Raw genomic sequence first — 22,937 nt, forward strand, 5'->3', positions numbered from 1 at the left:
TAAAGGCTATATCCACAGCTGTATCATGTGGATGAAGGTGATGGTTAGACCCTCTTGGTCTACAAGGAGCCAAACAAACATGGAGAGGGTGGCCCGAGGTCTCTGCAGTCCCCTTGGACATCAGCCTCACCCAGACTCACCCAGCAGGAGAAGGTGGTGTGTCTCAGGGAAGTGAAAATGGATGCAACCAGAACTTTGAGTCCCACCCCTCCCTGACCACAGGCCAGGAGACTGTCCCCCTCTCTCCTGAAATGAACACCTCGTCAAGCTACCTGCTACCAGCCAAGGCCAGCCCCAGCCACCATATGTACACTGTGTCAGCCACCCATACCTGTCCCCACCAGCAGCATGGACTGTGAGCTCACAAGGAACCTTAGGGCTCATCGGCCAGTGGTCCTAGATTGAGCGTGTGAGCAGCACCAGCGGGCAAGTGAAACACGCAGATGCTCAGGCCCCACCCCCGCCATCAGAGGGTCTGGAACGAGGGCCATAGCCACATTTTCAACAAGCACTGAGTGATGCTGACGGGCCGCACTTGGAGCACAACTCATGCAGCAGGATCCTTCGAAATACAGATGAGAAAACTAAGGCTTCAAGAGGTGCTGTGACTTACCCAAGACCACAAGACAGCCGGTGGTAAAATCCATAAGAACTCTCATTCTGACCTGAAGTTACAAGAATATCAACTCAAGACAGTCAATTCAGTGTCCACGGGGCTTGGTCTGTTCCCTGTGCCCACTCCTCTCCTCACTTCCCAAAGTCTTCTTCACAAAGACAGAGCAGCACCAGAGGGAGATTAGAACTCGGGGCAAGAACTCTCTGAATGAACATTGGGAGCACTTTCAACCCTTAAAATACCTGTGTCCATTTCTCTTCTCTGACCCCCTCCCTTTCCATTGCCTGTCTGAGATGGTGAAAGACATTGTGTAAGTGGCTGTTGGAATGAGCAAAAGGCTGGTACAAGACAATCAGATAGCTAAACTTCAAAATTCAAATGGATACTTTTGGCTCAAGTAACACACTGGGTAAGTAATACTTGGGCGTCTGACAACCTCTATTTATGACCGGGTAGTGCCATAAGCCTTACCTCACAAAAGACCATTTTATACACATCCGTTTAGGGCTGAAAAAATTATCTTTTAAGATTATCAGAGGAATCCAAGGTGGAGGTGATTTCTCCCCTGGTGTGCTTGAACTTGGGAAGACTTTCGACATAATGGTTGACATATAAAAGACATTTGTAATAATTACTTAGGCACTAATGACAGTTTGGACAATAAGAAGCCTGGTTCCAAAGTTCTTTGACCAGCAGTGTTTGCTGTGACTAAGGCCCATGTAGACGGCGGGCATCAACTTTGCCTAACCTTTGCACTTGTAATAAAAATGCAATAAAGTAATTGGTTAAAATAGAGACATGTCTGATAAAAGAGTATTTGCTTTTTAAAATAACTGGCTAAAATAGGAACATATCTGATAAATGAGTTTATGGGGGGTGGAAGGCCAGGCCTTACTAATTAGTTGAGATTCTGTTTCCTACATGGATTCCTTCTTTACCTCTTTGAAGAGAAATGGAACAATGAAACAGTGAAAATGCTCTGCAGCACTGACCAATAGCATGTGTACTCCTCAATTAATAGAGAGTTGTTTACATGCTGTAACACTTGTTTTAAAATTCCCTTGCTTCACAGCACTGGAAAACACAGCCTCTGATGGCATATTTAATCACAAAGCTGTGGTTCCCATCAGGACGCCAATATACTTTGACCTTCTTTGCTATAAAGTGGAAGACACTGAACTGCAGGAAGGAGACTCTCTGTGTCCTCCAGTCTCTTAATTCACTGCCATCTGCACTTGAGTTGAAAATCCATGAATGTCTTGATCTTATTTCCCTTGGGAGTTTGCTCTATATTAGGTCCCTATTTAAAAGTTCCAATTTTTAATTAAAATTTTATTTCTTAACAATTAAATATATAAAGGATGACATTTGGTATAATTATGAGCAGGCCAGAATACATTATACACAGCAATCGTAATAAGGATGACAAGGACAGCGTACCATAAATAAGCATGCATTGATTGCACACCTTTTCATGCCCCCCTAATAGCACTTAATGAACCTGGAAGGCAGCCATCCTGGCTCTGGACACCGTATAACATGGAAGCCCCCGTTCCCAGGAACGGATGCTCCCTGAGCTGCTCTTGGCTTGGCCCCAATAACTGATTTTCATGGAGGTGTCTGAGGTTACCATCCTCTCCTGCTGGAATAATATCTCTTCCTGAGAGGCTCCCCAGCCTTTGGCCAATCTGGGGGCAGCTACAGATAGTGAAACAGTTTGGGAGGACTTGCTGTTGCGGTGAATGACCCAGCAAAGGGAGAGAGAAAATTCCTGAGCTGCGGCACCATTTGCCCTGCCTCCCAAGTCTGGGAGCATAAGATAAGGGCTGCAGACAAAATCAGGCCTCACCTTTGTAATCAACTGGTATTTACACGGTGGCTGCATAGATAGAACACTCTCCTAGGAGGAAGCGTGTGCCGGACACTTCCTGATCCAGCTGCGTGGTGCTCTATCTTCCCCTCACAGTTAGAAACAAAGACATTTTTTTAAGACTTGCCTACCTACAGAGGAATCTCACTTAACCAGAACCCACCTAATTTGAATCTTTGGTTAAGTGCATATTCCCCTGGAACGAAAATGTTTAATAATTATAGTAGCAAACATTTGCATAGTACTTACCATGTGCCAGGCACTGTAGTAAGCCTTTACATTTAAGCCTTTACATTTAAACTATCTGAGACAGGTCCGATTATGATCCCAGTTCTACAGATGACAAGTCTGGGACTCAGAGAAGTCACCACAGTTAGGTCTGCAAGACTTCAGATTGAGCACCGGCACTCAGAAGAGAGCGCCTTAAGCCCAACACAATCCTCAGTAAAGATTCGATTCTGGCCACAAGACTGGACTTTTCAAAGCCAAAAGAAGACTTAAAGGCTTGGGAACATTTTGAAAATGAAGTGTTAAAGTAATGTGAATTGAATGATGAAACTTCAGTCATCTCAGAAGCTGAATGAATTTGTGTCCTCCATGAATCCCCCGGTTCTCTCCACTCCCTCTGCATCACCCTCCCTGGCCCTGTGATTCATCCCTCTTCGGATTAAAGTGTCCCCAACATCCAAGGTGATTTCTACCAGGAACACTCCCATTTTCGGGGACTGGAGGATTCAGGATGCAGGTGTCAAAGCAGAGCCCCGCAGACCTCCACTCCAGCCGCCGGAGCTATTTGAGCACCACACTGATGCCGGGCTGACCTGAAAGGGGGTCTCAACGATTACTTTAATTGACTCCCAAATGACTGGGTTCTATTCTCGCCACTGCTAGGCGTTAAAAGAAGTAGTCTGAGCACTGTGGGGGCTTTCAAGGCATTACCAGGCCCTGAAAGAGGTAATGGAACTATTTCATAACCAAGGAGAACAACTAGGGCTGTGAGGAGGGTTGGTGGAGTTGTGTTAGAAGCAGTATAGTCATGCTCTATCCCTTCCCCAGTGAACACAGAAACACACTAATGGTGTCCATCAATATTGGGTTATGTAATATTAAGGCACATTTATTGAGCATTTACCATGTTGCAGGCTCTATTCTAAGTCCTTCACCTGTATTATATCATTTGAGACCACAACCCCATGAGATAAATTCTATTATTTACCATTTTATAGACAGAGAAACTGAGGCACAAAGAGATTAAGTAACTCACCTACGACTGCAGACCCCAGGATGAAATTAGGGGCTTCATACAGGAATATCGATGTGATTAACGGAGAGACAATTGCTCTGTGGTTAGTCACATTTCCGCTGTAAGTAAATGCTAAGTCCGTAAAAGACAAACATCCGACAGCTCTCTGATGAGGCTGGAACATCCAGCTGCAAATACATGAAGCCAACCTCTTCCAGGGAAACGCAGGAAAATGAGAGGAAGGAGTTGCCAGATGCTGGAGGGTAGAACCCGGGTCCGTGATGATCTGCTCCAGGTCTTCACAGGTGTCCCCCGTGGGTGGCCCAAAGCGCTCCTGAAATGCCTCTTCCTCCTACAGCATGGTGTGTGCCAACTCCTGAAGAACCAATCTAGGAATTTCCTCTGCTAACGTTCAGTGTTAACTGCGTTTTTCTTGTGTACAAATCCGACAGCAGAGGGAAGGGCTGCACTGGGGCACTGTCCCCGACTCGGGTCCTTGTGTCGGGCCTTCAGACCCTCCCTTAATTCCAGTGCTTTGCAGGAGGTTCGGAGGCACAGCTCAGCTTGCTTGTGCTGCTGCACCCTTTTCAGTTTCCTTCAGTTGCGATCAATCAGGCTAAGTTTTGGAGTCAACATCTTAATCAAATGTCCATTTCCCACACTGTAAGTTTGCACAAATGGTTAAAACCCAAAGGCATTATGTATGCCTACATTAAAGATTGGCATACTCTACCCAAAGGGTTAATTCTAGGGGGGTTCTAGGAAAACGTCATTTCCAGCAGCTGATGGAGCAAAAAGAACAGGGAATGTATATCCCCAGTGACACACCCAATTCAACCACTTTTCAACAGCGATTCTAGGTCTCTGAACCCCAGACAATGTACAGCTCTATTGTACTTTTCTCTCTAGCCCTCGTCCCCCATTATGCCAATTCTCTGACTTCTGCGCCCGAGTGTACCCTTAATAACTGCGGGTAAAGATTAAGAAGGCTAACAGGTGACCTCTACATGATTCTAGCTCAACTTGGGGAAGAGCCAAGAATTGAGTCCGCCAGGCTCCTGATTCGCCCCTGCACCATGGAATTACCAATCTGGTTGATACTATTTACTAAATTAAATTGTCCTCACACTGAATTGACCAGCTCTAGCATCAAGCAGGGCATGAGGAGTGTATTAGGAGGAGTTCTTGTCGGCAACTGGCTTAGGTTCACATGTAAACGTTCAGTCCTTACGATGAAACAGTCCTGGCTGTAAAATGTTTAACTCAGCCACTCAAAACCATGTCCCTCTGTGACTGCCCTGAGTTTGTGAGCCTTTCAACAGCCCGACTGTTCCACTGACCTATTTATTTCCGGGGTTGGGCTCCTTCTGCAGCTAGGGAAGGAGGAGGGTGTTCTAGCAACAGGAGACCCGTGACCCAAAATCCTCTTTTTGGAAGTGGTAATCATAAAATGCAGTTTCACCCATGTTAATCCATTCACAGAAACAGGAGTCAGCTCGTTAGGAAGTCAGCAGCAAGCCATGAAGAAAGAAAGAGCAGATCCTTCTTCCCTAGGTCTCTGCGTTTTTGGCTGGCCCCTCTGGGATCCTCCAGGATCTAAACGAGCCACATGAGGGCTCCCAGAGGTTTCCTGGAATGCAGAAGCAGGTGGAGAATCGCAATTCGGCTCAGCTCAAGACGCAGACACAAAGACAGTTTAAGTTCAAAGTGCTTCCCCGCCCAGGCAGTTGCTCAGGTGGCAGTCACTGAGGACAGGGAGAAAAGTGACAGGTGCTGTGGACACCAGCCTAACAAGAACAAGTTCAGACTTTGGGGATCTACAGGGCAGGGTAGCACGGCTCATCCTCTTTTCAGCTGCTGTAAAGTGAGCCGGTGACAAACCTGGATGTGGGGCTTCAGAGCGGAAAACTGGGTGTAGGTCCAGACTCCTTTCCTTTGACCCTCCAGCGTCCCCCACAAACTCTACAGGCTGATATGGATGCACAATTTCCCCTACCCTGTGCCCAACATCCTTAGACATCAAAGGACGTTGTCATGCCTGGGCATTTAGACCAGGTTGGGAGAGCAATACCAAGGCCACCCCTTTACACCTATAACCCACGCAGCCTGGGAATTTGCCTCTTGGGAATGATGTTCCTCATTTAACCTGAGTCATGGAGAGGCCATGAAACTAACCGCTGCTCATCAAGGCAAAGTAGACTCCAAAGCGGATTCAAGACCCAGAGCATGTGGGGCTGCAAAGCTACTCTTCACCTTCTTTTTTAAGGAGGAAAATAATTGCACTTCTCACATGGTCCCCACTCATCTCAAGCCGACAGAAGACCTTGAAGAGGAAGAACCACAGAGCTGAGAACAACTGCATAATCTCCACTTTCCCTCACCTCTGCTCCCTCCACCCCCACCTCCTTCACATTCTTTCCAACTAAGCAGGTAGCGCTTTTGAACCATTAGGAGTCCTTGACTGGTTGATTCAGAAACGTTAACGTCACTGAAATAAACTCAGCCTCCAGAATCCAAACTGTTCGCAGACTTTTGTGAGCTTTGATCCTTAGCAGCCAGTAACTGCCCTATCCCATGGAATCTCCAGCGGCATGCTGTACACAGAGTGTCAGATATTCCCCTTCTGTGTCGGGCAGACAATCGAATCAGATCATTATCTGTGCATTCGTCGCTCTTCACAGCTTTAAAGCTCCCTGAAAGGGAGAAGAATCCAGAGCTTTCGTGGATAGTAGTTGGGCCTGTGGACATTGAATGGAAAGAGCCCATAAAGAAGGAAGGGAACAGAGGGATGATTTATAAAGCCCTTTCCAGTTCAGCGTTCCCTAATTCCATGATGTTTTTGAAAGGAATGGCCATTTGAAGTCTCCCAAGGATTTAGGACTTGGGCATTCAGATGCTTCTTCTTAGGAACTGGATTTAGAACCAAGAATTAAGCTTTCAAAGCTGACCGGTGAGCAGAAGAATCAAGGTGAACTGACAGACAGCAACATTTTTTAGAGTAATTGGAAGCAATTATCATGTAACTTCTGATTCATCAAGGACCCAGCCCAGCAGCACTAAGGCTTTTGAAAGGAATTTTAGACTTTTTCTGTCTAACATGAAATTGCAGAGAGAGATTGGTGTCATGATCTACGTCCCTCTACTACAAATTAGCAGGTACCCTTCGCTCAAAATATCCAAGGCTTTTGTTGTGCAGCCAAAATTGATCAAAGGTTACTGCAATCTAAAAACAAAAGAAAGAAAGGGAGAGAGAATTCTCCAGTTGCCTGGTTGCTAAGCAACCATAGTCTGTTCTGGTAACTGGGTCCGGGGGTCTTTGCTTTCATTTGCTGCTGACTTTCACTCCATATATAATATATACCAGCATGTTTATTCTCCTGTAAATGCCCAGCAAATAAAAAGCGATAAAGCCCTTTCACTGAAATTATTCATGTGCTAAAAGCTTTTATCCACATCACTGGTGTGATTGACAATATCATACCAGCAAGCTTCCCGAATTAGTTCTTGTTCTACTATTGTACTCCTGGGCTTTCTTTCTTTAATAAAAGAAAAAGAGCTACAGTTTTATGTAAGCTTTCTATAGTTGGGCATTACAGCTCCTCAGTACCAATGATTAAGATGTCATGTCTATTCCAGGCACGTCTTCCTTCTAGTTGCTGTCAACTTTCTAGAGAAACTACCTTTCACATGATTTCCCTCCCCACTCCTTAAAAACTTTGGTTTGCCTTTAGACTTAATCCACAGGAGAGAATTTGAATGAGTTATTTGTCCATTCTGAGTGCCTTTAAGGAAATCCACATGGTATATGATACCCTTAAGACTGTTTCTCAAAATGTGTGCCAAAGATCACTTACAGCAAAATCAAAACCCAGGGGCCAGGCCTGGGGATCTGACTTTATCAAACAACATGCCCTTCCCCACCAGGTAACTTAGATGCACACTGAAGTTTGAGCACCACTGCCTGAAAGGTCTTGAATGTTTTCATTTGTAGAAATTAATCAATCCTGAGCAAACCTGCATTTTGAAATCAGAGCTGGGATATCTCTATTTGGGCAAAGGCTTAAGGGTCCCTCAGAAATGTCTGGTTCCTAAAATTAGTGGCCGTGGGCTCTGGCAAGAAGGCTGGTCACTCCCTCACCGGGAAAGGATGGTAGCTCACTAGACAGAGCCTTAACAGCAAAGATGGCCACGCATGCAAGGCTGGCCACAGTTCTCAAGCAGAGAAGGGGGCTGCTTGTTGGTGAGCTGTGCTGCTGGTCAACCCCATATCCCTTTTAACTAAAGATGTTGCCTTTAACAAATCTTTACTTAATCTTTACTAAAGATTAGTACCCCAAAGTGTATGTAACAGGTACAAATTTCCTAAATCATAAACTCAAGGGTTCTTCCTCTAACAGGATTTATTTCTCCATAACTCACTTCTACCTGATGGTCAGAGACTCAATCTTACTAATTTCAGGAAAATTCTCAAATTCAGTGATGTCACAACCATTTCAGGTCTAAGTCTCAGTCACATTCGGGATTTCACGCCCCAGCTCGATAGAGGTGGGAACCTCTCAGCCTTGGTCCGTCTCTATCCTCTGCTCCTCTGTAGCCAAGTCTTGGGTGGTCTGCTCCTCCTTCCTGGTTCTGGCCACGAGAAGGCTCCTTACAGAACCGTCCACTCTCACCCTCCTATAGGAAAGCTAGGGATCACTCTGACCCTCTTAGCCAGCACACACCTCATCCCATCAATTCGGTTCTACCGCGACCCCAGCCCGACGGCTGGGAGGACTTGTCTATCAGCCTTGTTGAGACCCTGGGCTTCATCCTAGAAGTGAGTCACACAAGTTCTCTCCTGCCTCAGATTTCCAAATTTAAAAGGGGATTCCAAGCAGAAGGAAGGATCATTTCCCTACTCTGAACTTAACACCCCCTATCTTCTTTCTCATCAATTTCTCCCCTCCTCCAATCTAGAAGGTTCTGCCTCCTCTGAGAGAAGATGGAAATCAGGGATGAGGATGAGTGAGGAACAAGCAGAGGAACTGCAGGACGTTAAACCACTCACAGGAGATAACACTTCCGGTCTCATCACACCGCATCTACACTGGGTCCCTGGCTCTACTATGCAGGTTTATGGGGCAAAAATAAAACATACACATAGGGTGAACGAGACCACCTTTACGTTTAGTATGACTTTAGGGGAAGACAGAGCCCCTTGGTTAAATCCCTAGTAAAGTGCCTCTGCAGTAGATCGCAGTCTATCTTATCGTGCTGTCAAATGGTAGCAGTCGTCAAGACTTTGGAAATAGTCTCCTGTCTGATTGTACTAGTCAGGAGCACCATGTTTACATGGGACAAAGCTCTACTTCCAAGTGAATTAAGCTAAAAAGGGGACTATTGTCTTGAATAATGTAGACTTGTGGAGATTTCAGGCACAACCGGAACTGAAACCACAAACAATGCTGTCAGGGCTCAGTTTCTCCATCTCTCATCTCTGAGTATTGCTGCCTGACTGCAGTCTGCCTGTCGGGCTTGGCAAGACAGTTGCTGGCAGCCCCAGACTCACAGCCCCCTGGTATAGCAATCCCAGTGGAAACAGACAGGAGTCGACGCAGCTCTGGCAAGAAAAGTTCCGGGAAAGGGTCTCGTTGGCTTTGCTTGAGGCATATTCCCACTGTGAACCAGTCACTGGGCCATTGGACAAAAAGGCACAGGTTCTTCCTAAGGAGGAGGAGCTCTGTGGCCAGCTGGGAAGGAGTCTCCTGGTAACTAATGACAAATGTCCACCACCCTGGAGACCTCACCATGATTCTTTTATCCCTTTGCACCAACAGAATCACTATCCTAAAGCATAAATAAATGCTTATAACACCTCGCCTCAATAGTCATGCACCCCAATGTTCATTGCAGCACTATTTACAATAGCCACGACATGGAAGCAACCTAAATGTCCGTCAACAGAGGAATGGATAAAGAAGATGTGGTACATATATACCATGGAATATTACTCTGCCATAAAAAAAGAATGAAATAATGCCATTGGCAGCAACATGGATGGACCTAGAGATTGTCATAATGAGTGAAGTAAGTCACGCAGAGAAAGACAAATATCATATGCTATCCCTTGTGTGTGGAATCTAAAAAAGGCTACCAATGAACTTATCTTCAAAACAGAAACAGAGTTACAGATGTAGAAAATAAAATTATGGTTACCAGGAAGTAAGGGGGAGGGATGAATTGGAAGATTGGGACTGACACATACACACTACTATATATAAAATAGATAACTAATAAGGACCTGCTGTATAGCACAGAGAACTCTAGTCAATACTCTGTAATAACCTATATGGGAAAAGAATCTAAAGAAGGGTGGATATATGTATACGTACACCGGATTCACTTTGCTGTGCCTCTGAAACTTACACAACACTGTAAATCAACTATATCCCAATAAAAAGTTATAAAAGATAAAAAAATAAATAGTCGTTCCTACATTTAATAAAGTTTTATTGAACACCCACTACATGCCAGGTGCTGGCTAGGTCTTAGAAATAGAGATGAACAAACAGACCAGGAACTTGCTTGCCCTCCCAAGCCCTGCCTCTCACCGTCTCTCCAGCCCCGTGTCCTCCTCCAACCCGCCAATCCTGCCACAGCTGACTGGGCCCCTGCATCGGTCTCCAGGCTGTTCGTGTTACACAATCAGTCTGGACCAGGTTTGCTCATCCACATATATGTCTAAACATTTCCCATCTGCTCTGCTTTTCACAGCTGACTCATCCTCAAGGCCAGCTCAGAGTCTCCTCTTCCTGAAGCCATCCCTGATGGTCCCGCCTGCATTAATTACCCCTCCCTCTGGACTTCCCTCGGGCATTCGTACCCAGCTTTTGCACATCTTCCATCCTGTGCAGCGTTCAGGTTGTTTGCATATCCGTTTTCTCCGGTAGATTGCAGTCACCACTTCAGTGCTGATGTCTACTAAATACTAGTTAAATGGAACAGCAGTGGCTAAGCAGAGAACTATTTCAATGCTCTCTGCCCTTCAGTCGGCCCTCACCTTGGCAGTCTTGCTGGTGTTGAGCCAGGCCATTGTGTGACACACACATAATTACAACACACTCCTGAGGGTCCTGGTTAAATAAATGTGAATGCCATCATCAGGGTCTCTACTACCAAATATGCTCTCCCATAATTTCATGGCAAAGCGACGTAGTAACCCAATGTGAAGCAGGGTTTTTCCTATTGTTCCAGAATTCCTGCTAATATCCATGGCTGAGAACAACATTCTTAGTCCAGAAAACCCAGAGCAGTTGGGTCCTTCTTCCACAGCTGACTGAGGGTCGCCATTTAAAAACCTGCCCTATCGCCCCCATCACTACAGAAAGGGCACTGCAGTCTAAGGGGAAGTCAGAAAGCGGTGAAAGGGATCAAAAGGTATAAACTTTCAGTTGTAAAATAAATAAATCATGGGGATTAACATACAGCATGGCAATCGTAGTTAATAATACTGTCTTGCATATGTGAAAGCTGCTAAAAGAGTAGATCTTAAACATTCTTATCACAAGAAAAAAAGTCTGTAACTATGTTTGGTGACAGATGTTAACTAGACTTACTGTGGTGATTATTTCGCAATATATACAAATATTTAATGATTCTGTAGTACACCTAAAACTAATATAATGTTGTATGTCAATTATATCTCAATTTTTTAAAAAAGGTCAGCATTTGGGCAAATGCATCCTTTCTAAGCTACTCATCAGGGAAGAAAAATGAAGTGCTTCCTCTCCCTGATCCAAGGGAGACAACTTCATGAAATTTCTGTATGAAAACTGAGGTATCTATAGGAAAAAAAGAACATCTTTACATAATTCAGGTCTGAGAAACAATCTCTGCCAAATCTCCTGTAAATAAGGTCGCCATGTCTCTCCAGGCAATCCATGTGGCCTACCCTCTCCTCTGCTTCCTTGGCTGTGAACTTGAGTGCATCTGACCATGATCTGGCCTCCCTCAAGACTCTGTAAAGCCAGACTGGCAGTGATATTCTTCAGAGCCAATCCTTACATGGCACTTCACACTTTTCAAAGGCTTCTACATACGGTTGCTCATTTAATTCTCAGAGGAAATGTAACTTACTCTAGACCAGACAGCCAGTTTGTTGTGGAACGAACCAGAACCCAGTCATGCTAGCTCCTGGATCAGTGAGGGCTCTTCCATTGCAACATGGAACTGGGACTCTCTTTGCCCAGGCAACCAGCATGAACCCACGACTGGTGCATGGGCTTGCATATGACTGGCTGGTGCAAGAGCATCATTTTCTACCATTACTCTTCCTTCAACCAAATCATGAAAATTTTTATTTTTAAGAAATGGCATTTTCATAGGCAAAGTCAGTGGCCTACGCAATCACAACAGCTTACACTAACAAGCATCAGCCTTGTTCCAGGCATTGGGCTGAGCCCACGATATCCATTATCTCTAATCTTCTTCAACCTGAGTAGTCGATGTCACCATCTGTCCTTCATAAGTGAAGAAACTGAGGCTCAAGCAACGGGCCTGAGTGCTCCCAGCTAGGATTGGTAGGACCTCGCACCTGGAATCAAGATAGCTCTACTTCAAGGTCAACACACTTCCCCCCACACCAGATGTGCTGTGATTACAGGGGACATACTTGTCAGGCAGTCTAAAACCTCTCCCTGTAGGCCACTCCTTTGGGCCACATTTTTACCTGCTGGAGGCCTCTGTTCAAGTAAAACCCAGTTTACCTAGGGCAACATAATACAGACAAGTAGGGGTGAGGAAGGCCTTGAGGAGCTGGGACATTGGGCAGATGTGTTGTGACAGAGGAGGAAGGTTGATAGAAGGTGTAGGGGTTCAGTCAGGTACACTGATTCCACAGTGAGGCCAAGGATCCCACGGGTTAATGAGAGAGGTCTAAAAACAGAACATAGTATGGGGCTTTGCCTTCAGCCAACCTTCTTTCTCAGCATCAACCTTTGGACAATTTCGAATCTATGGCTGCAACATTACTCCTCCCACTTCTAACAGGGTCTGAGAGCTGCTAGCTGAGAAGTAAAAGGAATCCTCTTCCTGAGTGGGTCCACAACCAGCATCCCTGAAGAAAACCCTGGATGGGTTGCAAGCAGCGGGTGGTTTAAACAGTCATTGCATTCATACATCGCCTTCTTCCATCGTCATCTTTTACGCGGCATTAATTATTTTTCCTTTTCTTTCATTGAAAATCTTTCAACCAGAGAGATTCCTAATTAATTCGAGGCAAGAATAATTTTTTCTACATCTTGTTGCTTCCAGTCTGTGATTAAAAGGAGCAATTTCAAAGCGGGCATCTTCAAACCTCACATGTAATATTGAGTGGTTCTGCTAGATGTGCTGTTCACGTGTTATTTTGATGAGAGCTGGTGACAGTGTTAATTTCTGATAGAACACTAGAGAATGCTGGCTTCTCTTTCTAATAGATGTCTTTGAGCAAAGGGAAGAACTCCAGAACCTCATTCAGTCAGATTTAGTTATTTTTGTCATAATATTGCTTACGACCTCTCCTCTTCTGTAAGTTCCTTCACAGCTTGCCTTGGAATGTATTGTTTCACATACACATATTTGATCTTTCCAACTAAACTGTAGCATTCTTCAGAGTGGGGCCAAGCTTTTCCCTAACATTATAGGTTGCATTATCTTGATGAAAAGAACCAACTCAATTCTGCTAGCTTGAACAGAAAAGAGAGATGATTTGATTTGATACAGAATCATGTATCATGGCCTTCGTGGGGCTTCGTGGGGCTCTGGCACCAGAAGCAGAAAGCCATTCTCACCCCAAGGTGGGCATGCAGGACCAAGCCGTGATTGAAATTTGGGTACCAGTTGGCACTTAGAGGGTTATGAAAGCCGAGGGTATAAATGAAATTGCCCAGGGAGGGAGCATAATGTGAGACAGGAATAATTCCTGAACAATACCAGTCAGTGACTTGCTGAGCCTCCGAAGGGATGAGGATAATGCGTAATACAAAGAGAAAGAACACAACAGCCTATTGCATTGGGGAAAGAGTGACCCAGTACAGCTCAACTCTGCTCATCGCTGCTGAGGAGTTAAGAGGAGGAAAGACGTCTGTCAGACTGAGCTGTACATAGACCTTAGTGAGAAACATTACTGCGGAGTGATGGGGGTGGAAGCCAGGGGTGGGAGAGGTATGAGCGCTAGGTAAAGAACCCAAGATAGCAGGTATGATTGAGGTTTTCAAGAAGTTTGTCTGTGAAGGGGAGGAAAGAACAAGGGTGACAGATGAAGGGGACACAGGATCTGGGGAGGTATCTCTTCAAGTTTTAGAAGGATTCCATCACAGAAATGGAAAAGTTCAAGACGTATGATTACAGAGAGCATCCTCTTTAAATATGTACTCTCCTCTCCCCCGCCCCCTGCCCCGATACACACATGTACACAAGCTATTATGTAGCCATCAGTGTATGGTTTCTCGGGCAGGAAAATTCTCCAGATAAAAAAGTAAAATCCAAAACTATTGCTTTGACATTGATATAGCACCCGGCTATCGTGGTTGGCCAACCAATCACATAACGATGTTCGAATTCCCTCTCCCATGAAGCACAGAGGTCTCCTTCCATGGGGAATGAAGGCTCCAATCCCCTGATGCAAGGATTCCTAGTGTTTATATGGCCTTTGCCCTATGAAATCTCAGAGGGCTAAGTTCCACCAGGCTTCTAAGCCATGTGCTTTTAGTCTCTTGCAAAAGGACCCACAGTACTCCTGTGCATTTTTAAACAGTAGTTTGCACCATCTATTCTAAGTCAGACAGGCCTGGTGGAGGGGAATTGTGACTTGCCATTGACAATGGCAGAACTGAGCCTGGACCCCACATCCCCCCAAGCAGGCCAGGGCCTTTCCACAAAACAGATGGGTGCTCCATTCTCCCCATCCCTAGGTGACATTGGCTTCCTCCTGGACTCACAAAGAACCATAGCTTGCAAAAAAGCTCAACAGGTTACTTTTTCCATGCTGCTGCCATGCCTCTCATTTTACAGGTGAGGAAACCGCAGCCCAGAGAGGGTAAATGACTCAGCCAAGTGCACCCAGGTATGTCTAAAATCAAGTCCCCCCTGCCTCAGGCCCGTGTACATGTGTCTGCGACATGAGCACACACATGTAATAGACAGACCTGGGTGCATCCCAGCAATGTAGCAGGAGGAGCAAAGACCTCCTTTTCTTAAAAACCTGATCATCTCCCTTCAGACCCCTTCCTGCACCATGGACTTGACATTGCCCTACTTAGTCCCTCTGGGAAGACCCCTAGGTTTCCTGAGCCATAAATATTGAATCCTGAAAGATTTCCTCTCAGACTGGGGTGCAGCTAATAAAGTCTAACATCTGTGCTAAGTATGACCTGAAATTAACTTTCAGGCCCATCAGAGTGTGGAGCTTTTTCTTGCCCCAACCTTCCTGAGCCAGCTGGGCCCTCCACGACAGCAGCCTCCACAAGGAGAAGCTGCTGAGGCGTGAGTGGTGACTTCTGATCACCATGGAACCCCCCAGATCACCACGCCTATTGCTGCCACAGTAAGGAGGGCTGCCACACCTTCTCAGCCCATTTCTCCAAAGACGAGGTGGTCCCTGAGTCCACCAGATTCTACAGGCCACCCAGCATGCAGAGTCTATGCACACCACACTGGACCCCAACTTGTTCCCTTTAGCACCTTCCCTACTGCCCCGGAGACCCATTTTTCACCAACCTGGGGGCTTTCCGTGGATTAATTTATCCTTTAACCCCAACTTTGCAATGGCCTACAGCCCTCTGTGTCCTGCCGTGGTCTCAGTGACCTCCACCTCAAAGTCCTGAAAGTCATCCTTGGCTTCTATGGCATTCCGCAGACTTAACTCCTAGCCTCTTCCAGCTCCTCACGCCCCAAGGGCACCGCACACCTCAGATCTTTGTCTAAAGCTGTGGGCAAAATGAAAGGGAGCAGATGGTTAGACAAGGTAACGCTCTTTGTGCCCTTTAGGGCCATTGCCTCCCTGGCTTTGCTGCCTATTATCCTTTCGTTTTGCAACTTGACTGTCACCCTCACGTTAGCTGAAACTGCATTCTTTAAGGCCAAACCTCAAGTGCTTCCCCTGACCGCCCGGCCCTCATTTCTCTACAGCATTTGACACTTTGACAGTCCCTCCCCCTCCAAACATACTTCTTTGAAATTCCGTCTTCCTGGCGTCTGTAGCTCTCTCTGCAGCCTTTCTACATCCACTTTCTTCTACGGTCTGATAACTTGCGAACCTTTGCTCTTGGATGTTCTCAGCCTCAAGATATCTAAAGCCAAACTCATGGTCCTCCTTTCAAACCTACTTTCCTGTGTCTTGAATGTCATTAGCTTCCCCCAGCCTGCCAGGCTGGGTACCAAGGTATTATCTTTGACTCTTCTCCATGCTCAGCCTGCACATTCAATTAGAACCCAAGTCCTGTTGATTCTTCCTTCAGAATGTCTCCCAGGCTCATGCTACCCTCTTCACGCCCACCCTGTTCTCTCCTTGCTAACTCATCCTGCCCGTCAAGGAGGGATTTGCCTCCTTAAAACACTCCCCAAGCCTTTCCCAGAGTGATTCCCACTTCCCACATGAAACTACAGTCCTTGCTCTAAGTTTAAAATTGCTAAACATGCCAGCCCTATCCTACTTAATCACCTAGAGTTCCCATTACTCTAAAGCATGAATTCTTTGCTGCAGTCAGACTCTACTTGCTATAGTTCTACCTTCACGCAAATGAACATGATTTGTTTGCTCTCACTGCCCACAGGGTGATGGTGCTTCTTCCCACCTTAGAAACACTCCCCCTTCCCCTCCACTTGGCTTCATCCTAATCCTCCCGCAGGGCCCTGTTGTAGCCTTACTTCCTCCTTCACGCACCCAGTGACACCTGGTCACCCTGAACTCTAGTTCTTTTTGCTCTCACTGCTGATACTTCTTCTACTAGCATATAATGTTAAATATTTTATGATGGGTGTAACTATTCAATTCAACATATGTTAAAGATATATTCTGACCAAGTCCCCAAGCTAGGGAATACCATAGATGGGGAAGGGATACCAAGACAGTTAAGTCTGTATCAATGGCAGGCTTGAGGGCAGGGAACAGGATTTAGTCTTCCTATAATCTCCCCGGCCACCCCCTCCATTCTTCAACGTGGGTAATTTATGTTTTCTCAACTTTAGGTAAAATCTACGGAGCCTATGGAGGTACAGCTTTCCCTTCCATCCAGATGAAAGCTCTGGAACTGCCCTTCTTCTGTTACAGACCAAAAAGGAAAAATTGTCATTATGTAGAGTATTTTTACTCGTCACAGAGCAATACAGTTAGAAATCAACCACAAAAAGTTAACTACAAAAAATATCTATACTTGTGTTAAAATAAAGTAAGATGGAGACTAGGCTTAAAAATCCTCCACGTACAAAAAACCATTTAAGCCACATGAGTAAAACTAAATCTAGCTTATTTTTATTGACATAAGAGCATCTTGGGGTTGAGAGGTTATTCTCCATGGATGCAGATAGGGGTTATCTCTGTCTTCTGAAATATAATAAGAGGTGAACGTAATAGTAATACTGTGATTTGTAGGATCCCTTCAACTTTCCAAAGGGTTGTCATGTTCACTTATGCATTCATTCGACTTGCTTTTACAGTGGAGTGACATTTTATAAGAAGCAGTAAGCTCTAAGTGTGTAAGACAAGCATGAACCTTCAATTTTTCTTAACCTATCAAGCACCATAAACATGGTCTGTGCATTCACCAAGTATGGTATGCATTTGGATACTATGTTGTATTAAAAACATGTACCCTTATTTTTTTTATAATTTTATTTTATTTATTTATTATTTAGTTATTTATTTATTTTTGACTGCGTTGGGTCTTCATTGCTGCATGCGGGCTTTCTCTAGTTGCGGTGAGCAGGGGCTACTCGTCGTTGCAATGTGTGAGCTTTTCATTGCGGTAGCTTCTCTTGTTGCAGAGCATGGGCTCTAGACGTGCGGGCTTCAGCGGTTGCAGCACATGGGCTCAGTAGTTGTGGCTCACGGGCTCTAGAGGGCAGGCTCAGTAGGTGTGGCGCACAGGCTTAGGTGCTCCGCGGCTCATGGGCTGACCAGCGATCAAACCCATGTCCCCTGTACTGGCAGGCAGGTTCTTAACCACTGCGTCACCAGGGAAGTCCCAAAAGCATGCATCTTTAAACACTAGGCTGATAATCACATTCGGCACAATGAGCTGCTCACTCTCAGGGTGCTCAAGGGGATGAAAACTAACATAACAACAGCAGGTTCAAGTCTATCATCTCATACTTGCTCTCTAGAGCAGGAGTCCACAAACTTTTTCTGAAGATGGTCAGAGAGTAAATATTTTAGGCTTTGCCGTCGCTGTTACAAGTACCCAACCAACTCTGCCACTGTAGTAGGAAAGCAGCCATAGACAGCATGTAACTGAATGGCTGTGCTCCCATAAAGCTTCATTTACAAGAACAGACAGCAGGCAGGGTATGACCCACAATCTGCAGTTGACAGACCCCTCTTCTAGTTGTCTGCCCATGGCCTGGGATTGGTAAACAAAGTCACAGGCACTATTTTGATGCTTTTCTCCCTCTTTCTCTGTGTGGCTAAATTTACAAAAATTAAATACACAGATGATGCAAGTCTACTGGACTGAACATCTGTGTCAGGAATGATGCAGGGTGCTGAAGGGGACTAGGGAGGACAGCCTCCTCCCCTCACGGAGATCTCAGATGTGGAAGAGACAGTTAACTGTCCACCAAAGATTAAGACTTGCCCTTTCACTGAATAGAGTGTCTCTGGTGCAGCTGCCCAGTCAAGTTCCCAGCTTCCTTTGCATCTACGTGGAACCACGTGGTGATTCTCACCAATGAGATGTAAGTAGAAGTAACACGACTCACTCATGAGCCAAGAGAGTTATGAAGCAGGTGTGCATTTCCCATATACACATCCCATGTTTTCTGGCTGGGTGGCAAGATTCCAAGGATCTAGGGGATAACAGAGCCACAAGATAGAAGGAATCTGGGTCCCTGGGTCCCACATGAAGGTTCTCATCAATCAAGTAATTGATAAACACCTTTTGGGCCAAAGCTCTCAAATTCATCACGGCCACTAGCATTACCCTAATTGACACAACAGTCGGCAAACACAAACTATGAAAATCGTCACTACTCAGCGTGGTGAGAGCTATATTAACAGTGTGCTACAAGAGTACCAAAGAGAAAATGATGGGAGAGACAGCTTCCCCTGGAGATTGAAGGGATATTTTTATCACAGAGTCAGTGGGCCCAGAAGGATTAGCCCATCTGACCTTCACCAACAGCCCTGTCATCACCGTTTGGTGTATTAAGACTCTGAGATTCAGAGCGATTGACTTGGGCAAAGTCACTGCACCAGACTCCTGGCTCAGTTCCAGTTCTGTTGCTTGTGTGACACTGTCTCAAACCTCTTTTTGGAGAAGCACAAACCTGTAAACCTGGACAGCTGATTGGACCTCCCAGGATAGGGTTTACCCAGAAGCTACTTCCCCTGCTGCTCACCACACAACAGCTCCAGCCCCACTTCCAGAAGTGATTCTGCTCAGGGATTCATTAACAAGCCAACTCCTTTCCTTCCTCAGGGGCCAAGCTAATCAGGACAAGGGACCTCGGACAGGGTGAAGGGTCTCGTCCACGGGCAGAGGTGCTCCCTGCTGCAAAGCATCTGTGCCCACCACGGATGCTGACTGATCCTCTCACCATCCGACAGCAGCCTGGCAGCGTGGGAGTCAAAAGGCAGACAAGAGAAGGGAGCATGGCAGGGGAGAGAGAGAGGGAGATATTAACTGTTTCTATTTTTTACTTTGAAAAGAGATTTTTTTGACACATTAAGGAGAACAATTTTAATACATCTGCACACACTAAAAAGCCAGTTCCCCCGAATGCAGCTCTTCCTCGCGCCAACGTTCTTCCTGGCAAGATAAAACAGCCCACACGTCACCTTGCTTTTCTTCTCCTTGAGCATCTCAAGAGCAGATTTCTTTTTTTTTTTTTCCGTATTGAAACAACTAGCCCTTTATTCGGCGGGCGGGATGCGGGGGGCTGCGAACTACAGGATGAATTCAGACACCTCCCCACCCACATACCATAACCCAGGGCTCTCCAGATGGAAGGGCTTGTGCCATTTGAATTATGCTGAAAACAAAACCATCTCCTTTATACTCGTGCAAATGGATGATTTCAGATGTTTGGCAACCTTACCTCAGACAAAAACTGGATCTAAACCCATAAGTGTTCTAAAGAGCAGCAGAATCAACCAGAGCAGATTGAATTAAGATAAACAGCTTTAAAAATACATTAACTGTTTAAATGCTTTCTCCCCATCCTACTTCTCCCCTGTTTGTATCCACATACTCAAACCTATTTGACTGAATAAACTTAAAACTAGCTAGAATGCTGGTAGGAGGGTACCTCGGTGTGACCTTTCTGGCTACAGGTATCAAACACCTTTACTACATTCCTTTTGACCTAGTAATTCCACTTCTATGAATTTATCCTAAGGAAAATTTATCCTAAGCTTCCAAGCTTATAAGAATGTCTGTCACAGAATTTATAATAGCAAAACAAAACAAACAATGGAAAAACACTTAAATATCCAACATTAAATAACAATAGTTTTCTGGACTTTGGTGCATTTCTATAAAATGGAATAATATGAAGTCATTTTAAATGATACTATTTATATTTAAGATAGAAAAATGTTAAGTAAAACTCAACTTCTCAAATAGTATGTGTAGAGTATATATATTAGAAATGTATATTTTGGTACTGGGAAGTCTGGAAAAGATGTACACCAAAATATTCAGAGTAAGTTATCTTTGATTTATAGAAATTCACATGACATGAAAAAAAATTTTGTTTGCTTATCCATATTCTCTCATTTTTCATTAAACAAATATTACTTCTATAAAAAGTAATTGAAAAAATGAATATGTGAATGAAACTAAGTGTAGTGACTCTAAAATTTTTTTGATCACTATTATTCCAACTACCTGGGATGGCTGAATTCTCACTAACCTGTCAGCAGCTGCAGCATTAGAGCAGAAATGCCCAGTTCAAACTACACTGCTAACCAGTGTTCAAGCCCCTAGTTCTGGGTCTGAGTTTCCAAGGCCCCTCATCATGACACTTCCATGAGACTTTATAACACAAACATATATTTTAAAATACAGGTACAGTAATTGGAAGATATTTCTAGTCCACTCTTCCCCAGATAGGTACAGAAAGAGAAACAAGAGCCCTAGAGAGAGGGGTCTACTGCGGGTTATTTTTTTTTTCAGCAGGAGGATCAGAGAGAACAAAGAATAACCTTCAGTCGACAGGTCATTGATGGATGTCCTAGCCATCTGAGAAAGGCCCGGAGTGCCTTGGATCCCGGGAAGTCAGCCAGGACCCAGCGGACAAGGAGGGCTCTGCAGACTAGAGGCTCAGACGTGGGGCTCGCCGCAGCAAAGGCCGGGTTGGTGGCGTTAAGGAAGGGCTGCAAGATTCATCTGTTTAATCAGCGGGCTCCCAGATGATGCTTGGAGTTTGATATGGATCATTCCAGCCTCTCTCAGATCGATCAACAAGTATTGATTGAGTGCCTACTGTTTGCTGGGCTTGACGCTAGGCATTTTGGGAGATGCAGAATGAGTACAGAACAAGGTCTCTGTCCTCTTCAATTAGCGCTGCAAGCCCATGTGTAACAAAGTGGAAACGGCCTGAGTGTGACAATGCAAGGCACAGAAATGAAGAGCACGGGGCACACTGATGTCAGGGGGCCAGGAGGACTTGAGACAGAGGTGGACTTGAGCCAGAGTTGGGGGTGGGGGACATCACTGGTTGAGGGAACATGAATACGTATTAGAGAACGCCAGCTACAATAACAAAACACTCTGAAATATCAGTGCCTTAACACAATCGGAGTTCATTTCTTGCTCCCATAAAGGCCACTGGGTAGCGCGGACAGACATGGGACCCTTCTCCATACAGTCATTCAGGGTCCTAGCCTGTCAGAGGTTCCATTATCCACAATACATGCCTTTCAAGGCTACTCAGGGCTTCAACATCCACCCAGCAAATGGGGAAAAGGTGGGCAAGGATTACGTGGGAGGTTTATGTAGTCCGGGCCTGAAAGGGGCTCACGTCACTTCTCCCACATCCCATTGACCTAACATCAGTTTACTGCCCCATCTAGACAGAAAGTGGATGAGGACTGGGGTGTCTGGTGAGTCAGCCACTTTCCAGCAACAGCTCTCTGGAAGTGGAACACAAAACATTAGCGGAAGGTTAGCCACAGAGGGCAAAGGTCAGAGATCAACCCAGCATAGCATGGTGTAAAACTCAGGAGACAGTCACAGTGGAAGAACTAAGAGTCTGACGTGGACTCCTGAGACCCAGGTCAGGAGGAAAGAAAGAGCAAGGTGCTTTAGGACTATTTACACAGTGATGACAAATCTTAAGCCTGGAAAGCTCCATCTGGGCATAGGTTATTGTAGCTAGTGTTCCCTACTACATGTTCACATTCCTTCAACCATCTTAAGCCACCTTTTGGTGACCAGCACTGTGGAGTTTGGGGACTGGAATGACTTCAGAGAGGGCCCGCACTCCTCTGATGCCGCAGTGACAACCCCTTGAAGTATATCAAAAAGGCCCAAAACCCATCTTAGTTATATGCTTGGCCATGAAGGCCAAGGAGTTTGCAACCGCTTCCTTAAACATTATTTGGATCTTAGAGAATGCTCACATTCCTGAAGGAAACCAAAGAGAAACCAGGAAGAGCTCAGTTGGAAGAGGGGGTCCTAGGGAATCCTTAGCTAACCTATGAGAACCTCATGAATGGATTTTCAGGAAAGCCCAGAGCACCCTACCCTGAGGCTGTGGGGGGTCTGCTCTAAAGGCTCACAGGGACTGAAGTCCCACCCCACCCCAGGGCAAGAGAGGGGATGAGATGCTATCCTGTAACTCTATGAATTCATATGGTTACACTGTTTTCCGATGATAGCACCATGGACAGTGGCCTTAGACAAGTCACTGAACCTTCCCAGGCCTCAGTTCTCCAAGAAACAAGTGAGTCTGACACCATGATCTCTATCTAAAGCCCTTCCAGCTGTAACATCTTGTGAACGTGAGTTCTTTACACGCAAGAAGTGACA

This window comes from Hippopotamus amphibius, chromosome 11 (assembly GCF_030028045.1).
Source record: "Hippopotamus amphibius kiboko isolate mHipAmp2 chromosome 11, mHipAmp2.hap2, whole genome shotgun sequence".
NCBI classification, from domain to species: Eukaryota; Metazoa; Chordata; class Mammalia; order Artiodactyla; family Hippopotamidae; genus Hippopotamus; species Hippopotamus amphibius.